This window comes from Canis lupus, chromosome X (assembly GCF_011100685.1).
Source record: "Canis lupus familiaris isolate Mischka breed German Shepherd chromosome X, alternate assembly UU_Cfam_GSD_1.0, whole genome shotgun sequence".
Taxonomy (NCBI): Eukaryota; Metazoa; Chordata; class Mammalia; order Carnivora; family Canidae; genus Canis; species Canis lupus.
The window spans coordinates 8,244,868-8,254,475 of record NC_049260.1 but is presented as its reverse complement, the minus strand read 5'-3'; the positions used below and the strand labels follow the sequence as shown (position 1 = coordinate 8,254,475).

General features: G+C 39.9%; 1 pseudogene; it reads left to right on the top strand.

The window, feature by feature from the left end:
* Nucleotides 1–5,857: 5,857 nt before the first annotated feature.
* LOC119868682 lies at nucleotides 5,858–5,971 on the top strand (annotated as a pseudogene).
* The last annotated feature ends 3,637 nt before the right edge of the window (nucleotides 5,972–9,608 follow it).

Below are 9,608 nucleotides of genomic sequence, written 5' to 3'. Positions count from 1 at the left end.
CTAGGGGTGGGCTTAGCTCTATCCTCCATACTTTGTCGAGCCTCTGACTCACTGAGTTAACCAATCCTGCTGCCTAACTGTTAAGCTTCTTGCTATGCAGTCTGACAAACCCTGGTGCAGCCCAAACTCTCCTGGTCACATCTCTTCTACATTGGTAGGAAGTTAAGTGATTGGCACCAGTGTGATTTATACTGCTACTTTTGGTGATATTGATGACCTGGACCTTCCACAGTGACAATGCATTTTTGCCCGGACAAGAAGACATAAATGATGGCGCAGTTAAAATGTATATATTCAGAATTAAATAGGCTTTGGAGATGAACGGTAAATCTAATAACCATTTATGATACAGTTTCAATTGGAAGCTCTGTGTTAGAAACTCTAAGTGAATTTCTGAAACAACCCATTTATAAATTAGGAACGACCTATGGCCTTACAGCTAGACACTTTAAAGAAAATGTTTAGTCTTGAGTAATATGCAGACTGCATTCTAAGAATGTGTCTTGTGGCTAATGAATGTTCTCATAAAAAGTTGTAGTGTACCTTTAAAAAAAGTTGCAATGCAGGCAGCCTTGGTGGTGTAGTGGTTTGGCGCCCCCAACAGCCCCGGGTGTGATCCCGGAGACCTGGGATCAAGTCCCACGTCGGGCTCCCTGCATGGAGCCTGCTTCTTCCTCTGCCTGTGTCTCTGCCTCTTTCTCTCTCTGTGTCTCTATGAATGGATAGATAAAATCTTAAAAAAAAAAAGTTGCAATGCTGCTGCTTCTTTTTTTAAAGATTTTATTTTTTTAAAAAAGACATAATCGACACCGAACATGGGGCTCAAACTCACAACCCAGAGATCAAGAGTCCCATGCTCTTCCCACTGAGCCAGCCCCCCAAAGTTGCAATGCTTCTTAATTCTTAATCTGTATTGGTGTTTCTCAAATTAAGTGGGGATGGCCATTGCTTCCTGGCTCCCACCTCTACTATTTCAAATGATACATGGATAAAGTTCCAGGGTGCAAGCAAGCTTCCTACATTGTAGTTTCCTTATGAAGAAAGGGTTCCAGAACAATCCAGCAATGCCCTCCAGCTGAAGATCATCAGGAACACACTTGTTGGGATCCCTGGGTGGCGCAGCAGTTTGGCGCCTGCCTTTGGCCCAAGGCGCGATCCTGGAGACCCGGGATCGAATCCCACATTGGGCTCCCTGCATGGAGCCTGCTTCTCCCTCTGCCTGTGTCTCTGCCTCTCTCTCTCTCTCTCTCTCTCTCTCTCTCTGTGTGTGACTATCATAAATAATAAATAAATAAATAAAATTTAGAATTAGAATGTGCATTAAAACAACAAAGTCCAAATATTAAAAAAAAAAAAAAAGGAACACACTTGTTCAGCTTCAGTGGAACAGGAACAGGTGGGTTTATTGTATGCTGCAGCCGGGGAGAAGGTGTACCTTCAGGAACTGTGAGGCATCTCAGGGAGGGGGTTAGAAAGGACTTACTAGTGAACTGGGCTCGCATTAGATTATTTGGGGAGGAGGTAAGGAACTGGGGACTTTGCTTTGGATTGGCTGCTGACAAAAAGGGGATTTTATGATTGGGTATATGAGTGCGTCGTGCTAAGGAGGACACTAGAATGAGGCAAAGAAGCAGCAGTCACTCATTTGCTGGGAGGAGGACTTTCATATTTTGTGGTTTGGACAGTATTCATGGTTTGTCTGTGTTCAGGCAGGATTATAGAGTGGGTAACTTAGTGACTATGGTCACTAAAGTGGGCTTGTCTGATGTTCTGTGACATTGTTTATGGTCACTAGGAGAGCAGCCAGGACCAGCTGTGAAGGCCTGGCCAGCTTCTGGATGTCAGAGCCTGCTTTTTTCTACTTTTTTTCCTCAATAGTTAAGATACTGTTTTCTATTGTGTTGGGCACTGTGGTAAATGCTTTACATATTCAGATTGAATCATCCCCACCTTAATGAGGTGGCATTATGATCATCTTTCCTTAATAGATGCAGAAAATGGCACCTGCATTGCTAACCAGCTGTCCAGAGTTGGGGGGTGAGTTCAGACCAGTGCCAGAATCGACGATGTCTTAAACACTCCTCTCTACAAAATAAGGCTGTGCCTGGGCATTAAGACTCAAGCCAAGGCCACTTCCTAAATAGCACATACATGTATGTGGTGCCTACCTAGAACTGGAAGCCAAGCACAAATCTGAAACAAATTATAGCAACACGCTTGTAATATGAAGCCATTTAAAATTATGTTGTAGATGGGCACCTGGGTGGCTCAGTCAGTTAAGCATCTGCCTTTCACTCGGGTCATGATCCCAGGGTCCTGGGATCCAGCTCGGTATCAAGCTCCCTGCTCAGTGGGGAGCCTGCTTCTCCCTCTCCTTCTGCTGCTTGCCCTGCTTGTGCACTCACACACACTCTCTCTGTCAAATAAATAAAATCTTTCAAAAAATATAGAAAGATACTTATTGACATGGAAAAACCATTAATGATATAGGAAAACCCAAAAGCATTACAAAACAGAATTGGGATTTCTGCTCAGCTGACGAGCTTTTTATTTTTTAAAAATTTTTATTATTTTTATTATTATTTTTTTTTGACGAGCTTTTTAAACCTGAGGTTTAGACCCACTGAGACAAAGTATTGACGGTAGGGCTTCAGCATCTGTATACCCAGGAATTTGAACTCTTCTGGTACAGGTTACTAAGCCTAGCGTTTTGAGGGGTAAAATGAGGCAGATACTCATCAGGCTTTTCTCTTGTATGATCAAGAACATTAATGGTTTGCAGGAATTCAGAACTGTGAGACATGGCTGTTTAACATTCTTTCTGGACATATTACTTGGCTAGTGTCCACTGGTACTCTTGAAGATGCTCCAGGTGATTATTTACAGCCATTGGCAAGTTTGAGTAAAGCCACTGTTAGCATTAGATTTGTCCCTAGTGATAAGTCCAAAAGATAACTTTTGGTTCTCAATGAAAATTAATCTTTAGTGTTCAAAGCTGAGGTTTACTCCTTGTAACAGAACCAAATAATAATAGTAACGATTTATGGAAGTTACATGGCTATGTGCCAGGGTTCGTTTGTTCGTTCTTTCTTTCGACTTTATTTATTCATGAGAGATGCAGAGAGAGGCAGAGACATAGGGAGAGGGAGAAGCAGGCTCCCTGTGGGGAGCCCAATGCAGGACTCAATCCCAAAACTCTGGGATCATGACCTGAGCCAAAGACAGATGTTCAACCACTGAGCTACCCAGGGGCCCCTGTGCCAGGGTTTTCATTCATCTTTTTATTTATTGCCACAAACAGCCCTCTGGTGTAGCTATTACCTCCACTTAGAACAAGAAGGTTAAGGCACAGGGACAGTGAGGGACTTGTTCAAGGAGGCACATCAATAAATGTGTCACTGAGTCCAGTTCCCATATCCTGCTACTTTCTCAGTTTACTTGTTAACATCCCAGCAAGTTTTACAAGCTTTGAAAAAAGCTTGCAAAAGTCTAAAGAGGTTTCAAATGTCTGTGCCTCTATATTACCAGGTAATCTATGCTTTCTGCACCTGTGATATATCAAATTAGCACTAGTACAGAGAATATCATTTGCATGACAAAAAGATACTGAACTTGCAGTCATAGAATCATTTCAGTCTTCATGATATTGAGAGATCAGCTATAATAGCCAGATTAAAAGTCTCCTTAGAGTTGGAATTCCAGAAAAATTTATAGAAAATAATTTTATACAAGGTCCAAAATATCAAATTAGTGTTTTAAAATTTTGACTTATGTAATAGAATCCAAATGCCAAGATGTTTGAAGTATTAAAGCCCAACTGAAGTTTGGTGCAATAATTTTAAAGGGAACACTGAATGTCTTATTCATCTGAAATTTGCTTTAAGACTCAGATGACATTTCTAAGTAAATGACTATATTCTTGGCTAATTTCACATAGAAATGACTTCGTATTTTGATAATAAAACTACTTTAAATGTATATTTTGAATTGGTGAACCCTGACTGGGGAACAAAATTCACATAAACTGTACATTTTGCTGTTAACTATATTCTGAAATTTATTAGTTTCTTGATCGTTCCAGTGTTCAGATTTCAGTTAGTGAATCTTGTAAATGATGTTGTTTAGTTTTATCATGTTTGAAAAATGGCTTTTTGGTCCCTATAATTGTTTTTGAAGAAGGAATGAGAAAGAGAATTGAACTACAATAAATGGTTATTATTAGCTTTCAGTTCTCCCAGGAATCATGGCTAGGTGTACTTCTTATTTACTCAAATCTGTAATCAATGTTTATAAGGTGTCATGTTGATGTTGTTTTTAAAACACAGAATCTCATGAAGAGAATATTATATGAGTATGTGATTAATGGATCATGAGAAAGATTAGCTCAATCACAAATGAAAAGTTATTGGTTTAGATTTTTCTTTATTATGCTTGTATTGCATATAGTAAAATCTAGACTAAAGATGGCAAATTTGAGTTCACAAGTAGCTGAAAATGATGTTTACATCCTATTTTTTGGAGATTAATATTTACTACAAATATGATATTTTAGGGATGTTCAGTGACACACAGGCTTCTGTCCCCAATCTCATTCTGTCTATGTACACAACACCCCCCCATTGAGAATTTACATTCACAAGGATGATTCTGAGGTATTGTCACAGGTTTTTTCATGCCACCCAAAAGATAAGATTTTTCGGCATCGCCAATTGTGTGGATTGTAGGATAATGACTGGATTGTATGGTAATGATTTTATTTGGTAGACCTCAAAAGGTTTGCCATATCCTTTATTGTGATAGCAGTTCTCTCCTTCTGGCCCAGGCCTGACCCTGTGAAATATCTCATCTCCCCACCAAACAGAATCATTCCTTGTTCTTGCTACTTGGACATGGGGAGAAAGCAACTTGAGTAGAAAGGAAGTAGCCCAACTCTGACTGGGGTGACATCTTTCCCACCCAACGGGGAAGATGATATACAATAATAGTATATGAACTAATTCATAAAGAGAAGCAGAAACAAGTTGAAATCCCAATGGGTAAGGTGTTTTGGTGGTGGTAGTCCCTGATTTCTCATATTCTGCAGCTTTTTCTTAGATTCATTCAGTGAGCTACCTAGCTATCAAAGGCAATCCATTCTTTTCTCTTTAAGTTGCTTTTAGATCGGTTTTTGTCACCAAAACCAAGAGTCCTTTGTATTAGCATACATAGAATGTAATAGGGCAGCCCAGGTGGCTCAGCGATTTAGCGCCGCTTTCAGCCCAGGGCCTGATCCTGGAGACCCAGGATCGAGTCCCATGTCAGGCTCCCTGCATGGAGCCTGCTTCTCCCTCTGCCTGTGTCTCTGCCTCTCTCTCTATCTCTCTGTGTCTCTCATGCATAAATAAACAAAATCTTAAAAAAATAATGTAATAGCATATTGAGTCCCTGCTGATATGGCCATTGTTTTGCGTGTAGCAAAAGCAGGAAAGTAAGCCAAGTTATTTTAGACACACTTAAAAAAAAAGATTTATTTATTTATTTTTTAGAGAGGGAATGCACACAGAATGGAGGGACAGAGGGAGAGAAAATCACAAGCAGATTCTCTGCAAAGTATGGAGTCCAACTCGGGGTTCCTTTCCATGACCCCAAGATCAGGACTCTGAGAGTGGAAATCAAGAGTCAGTTGCCCAACTGCCTGAGCCACCCAGGCCACCAGACACACTTTTTTGTTGTTGTTGCTGTTTTCATGTCAGGTGCCCTTTTTAATGCCCATCAGTTACCCCATCCCCCCACGGACCTCCCCTCCAACAAACCTCAGTTTGTTTCCTATAGTGTCCCTAGACACACCTTGAACAAGGTTTGAAATATAAAGGATTATAGCTTTGTGCAGTGGCAGTATTGTAGCCAAAGAGGTTTATCCAAGGTGCGATTATTGCTAATTGAAAACTTTTCCCAACATCCTGGAGCGAAAATTTGAAATATAAAAGATAATACCAAAGGTGGTACTAGAGTGGTACAGGGCCGTCCACAAACCTTATGCCAAATTTAATTTTTCATTGTATTGGCATGCATTTAAAGTTTAATAATGAAAAATAAATATTAGGTATAATGATAAATCACATCCTGGGTTTGAAAATTTTTTTTTTTAAGATTTTATTAATTTATTCATGAGAGACACAGAGAGAGAGGCAGAGACACAGTCTGAGGGAGAAGCAGGCTCCATGCAGGGACCCTGACGTGGGACTCGATCCCGGGCCTCCAGGATCAGGCTCTGGGCTGAAGGCAGCGCTAAACCACTGAGCCACCCGGGCTGCCCCAATGCAGATGGTTTTCTGAGTGGTACACATGAGCCTGTCTTGTGCATATTGTTTCCTAAATGTTGCTTTGTTGCAGTATGAGGCTAGAGAGGCCAGAGAAAGACAGAAAGAGGAGTTCTCATACAGGAACAGCAAGATTGCAAAAAAAGCTACAATGTTAAATTCTTCTGCTTTTCTTTACTCAACACTTAGTTTCCATTGGAGGAAAATAGTGAATCTGATTCTCAATCACTATGCACCCGCCCAGGAAGGGTTGTGATTAAACCTGGGGAAGTTGCACAGATAAGATATGATTTACTTAGGGGCTTCATAAACATGGCTGAAAAGAGGTTGGGTTCTAATTAACATAAGAGATGGTGAGATCTGCAGCCCTAATTCTTTTTTTATAAATTAGTTTTATTTTATTTTACTCTTTTAACATTTAAATTCAATTAATTAGCATATTATTACGTTCAGAGGTAGAGGCCAGTGATTCATCAGTCTTATGTAACACCCAATGCTCATCACATCACATGCCCTCCTTAATGCCCATCACCCAGTTACCCCACTCCCCCACCCATATGCCTCCAGCAACCCTCAGTTTGTTTCCTAGAGTTAAGCGTCTCTTATGGTTTGTCTTCCTCTCTGATTTTGTCTTATTTTTCCCTCCTTCCCCTGTGTTCATCTGTTTTGTTTCTTGAATTGCACGTATGAGTGAAATTATATGATAATTCTTTTTCTCTGATTGACTTATTTAGCTTAGCGTAATAGCCTCTAGTTCCATCCACATTGTGCAATGCTAATTCTTTATGGTAGTTCTTCCCCAGAGTCCCATCTCCACTCTCACTGATGGGACCAACTGTAACCTACAAAATCCTGAATCCCATTCCTTTGTCTCTACTCCAGACACTCTACTCCCAGTGTCAAACTCCTGTCCTTAAACTACCTGCTTGTCTTGTACCCATGGAATACTCAAAGTATCTCAACTGCAAAGAGTCCAAAATGAAACTGATCACCTTTCTTCCTAAACTTCCTGCTGTGTCTCAGTGAATCTCAGTAGCTAAATCATTATGCACTCTGTTGTTCAAGGCATATGTCTGGATACCACCCATTCACTTTTCTGCCTCACTTTCTTTTTTTTTTTAATAAAATAATTTTTATTGGTGTTCAATTTACCAACATACAGAATAACACCCAGTGCTCATCCGTCAAGTGTCCCCTTCAGTGCCCATCACCCACTCACCCCCACCCCCCGCCCTCCTCCCCTTCCACCACCCCCAGTTCGTTTCCCAGATCTGCCTCACTTTCAATATTCAGTCAGTTCTTCCTAAATAGCTCTTAAAATTTGTAGTCATCCTTGACACCCCGTTTCTGTCTGCCCTCTCAGTAATCCCGCACCAAGTCCTAGCACCTAAATACCTGTCCAACTCATTTATCTTTTATTCCATCTCTGCTGCTGCCACTGTGGTCTGAGCCATTGTTACCTCTCTCCTGGATCAGCATGGTAACCTCCTAACTGGATGCCTTGCTTCCAGTCTGGACTCTGTATAATCTTTTCTCCATGGTACGGTAGGATGGGCTGTTTAATATGGAAATCTGCCATGATACTCCACTGCTTTCGCTCTTTTAGGGGCTTCCCTTTTCTCTTAGAAAGAAGGTGTGTAGTTTCTCATGGTACTCTCTGCCTCTCTTTTTTTTTCTTTTTACATTATCTATGCTCATCTTGTCTCAATTCCTTTAACATCCTATCCAGAATGTTCTTCTTTCATCCCCCTCACTTTTCTAATCAAAGTATAATTAACATACAGTATTGTATTAGTTTTAAGTGTACAATATAATGATTCCACAATTCTGTATATTACTTGATAAAGGGTTAATATTCAGAGTATATAAGCAACTTATACAGCTCAACATCAGGAAAAAAATCCAATTTAAAATGGGCAGAAGACTTCTTTTCCAAAGAAGACATCCACATGGACAACAGACAAATGAAAAGGTGCCCAATATCACTCATCATCAGGGAAATGCAAATCAAAACTACAATGAGATCACGTCACACCTATCAGAATGGCTAAAATCAACAGCACAAGAAATAAGTGTTGGCAAGGATGTGGAGAGAAAGGAACCTTGGTGCACTGTTGGGAGGAATACAAACTGGTGCAGCCACTGAGGAAAACAGTAAGGAGGTAAGGAGGTTCCTCAAAAAATTAAAAATAGAAATATGGTATAATCCAATCATTCCACTATTGAGTGTTTGCCCAAAGAAAACAAAAACACTAATTTTTTCATCCCTTTGCCTAGTTGCCAGGTAGTCTTCCCAGACCTCAGGGGTAGGCCCAGGTGCTCATTATATGTCCACTGGTTCCTTCATTTTATTTTAGCACTCATTCCAGATTATCATTTTACATTCATTTGTATAGTCATTTGTCTCTCACTAAATTATTACTTCTATGAGATGCAGGCCTATGTTGTTTTTTACTATGTATCCCTAGAGTCTTACATTTTTTTATTCACTTGACATAATGGTGATTCAGTATATTTGAAATAGGACTATTCATACTTTACACCATGGGTATTATGCATTAAGTAGGCTTTGGGGGCCAGAGGGTAAACCTAATCACCATTTATAATATAGCTTCATTTAGAAGCTGTTGTTTAAGAGCAACCAAACTGTAAATGAATTTCTGAGACTTCCCACTACAAAGTTATAAACTCTTAAATTATAGCTATTTAATATACATATTATTAACTTTTGTCTTAGCAATATAACAGCATGCAGACTATATTAGCAGAAAGTGTTCAGAAGTTCATGGATATTTAGACAAAAGGTCTTATATATTATATTATAAATGCCTCTTATCCTTTATGTTAGAGCTACTCAGGAGAGCAGGGACTATATAGATTTTTTTTTAAAGATTTTTAAAATTTATTCATGAGAGAGACAGAGATAGAGAAGAGGCAGAGACACAGGCAGAGGGAGAAGCAGGCTCCATGCAGGGAGCCTGACGTGGGACTTGATCCCCAGTCTCTAGGATCAGGCCCTTGGGCTGAAGGCAGCGCTAAACCGCTGAGCCACCCGAGCTGCCCAAGACTATATAGATTTTTACTTATTAGTTTCTTGTGCCTAATACAATGTCTGTGACATAGGAAAAACTCAGTAAGTTTTTGTGGGATGAATGAATGATGCTGTTTTGTTTGCTTAGTTTTGACCCTTTACTCCTGATGTAATATTTCTACTTCTACTCCCCTTTTACTTAACTAAATTATATTTCTCTTTTAAGCTTCAGTTCAGATATCACCTCTTGTGCAAAGTCTACACAGATGCATCTGTGT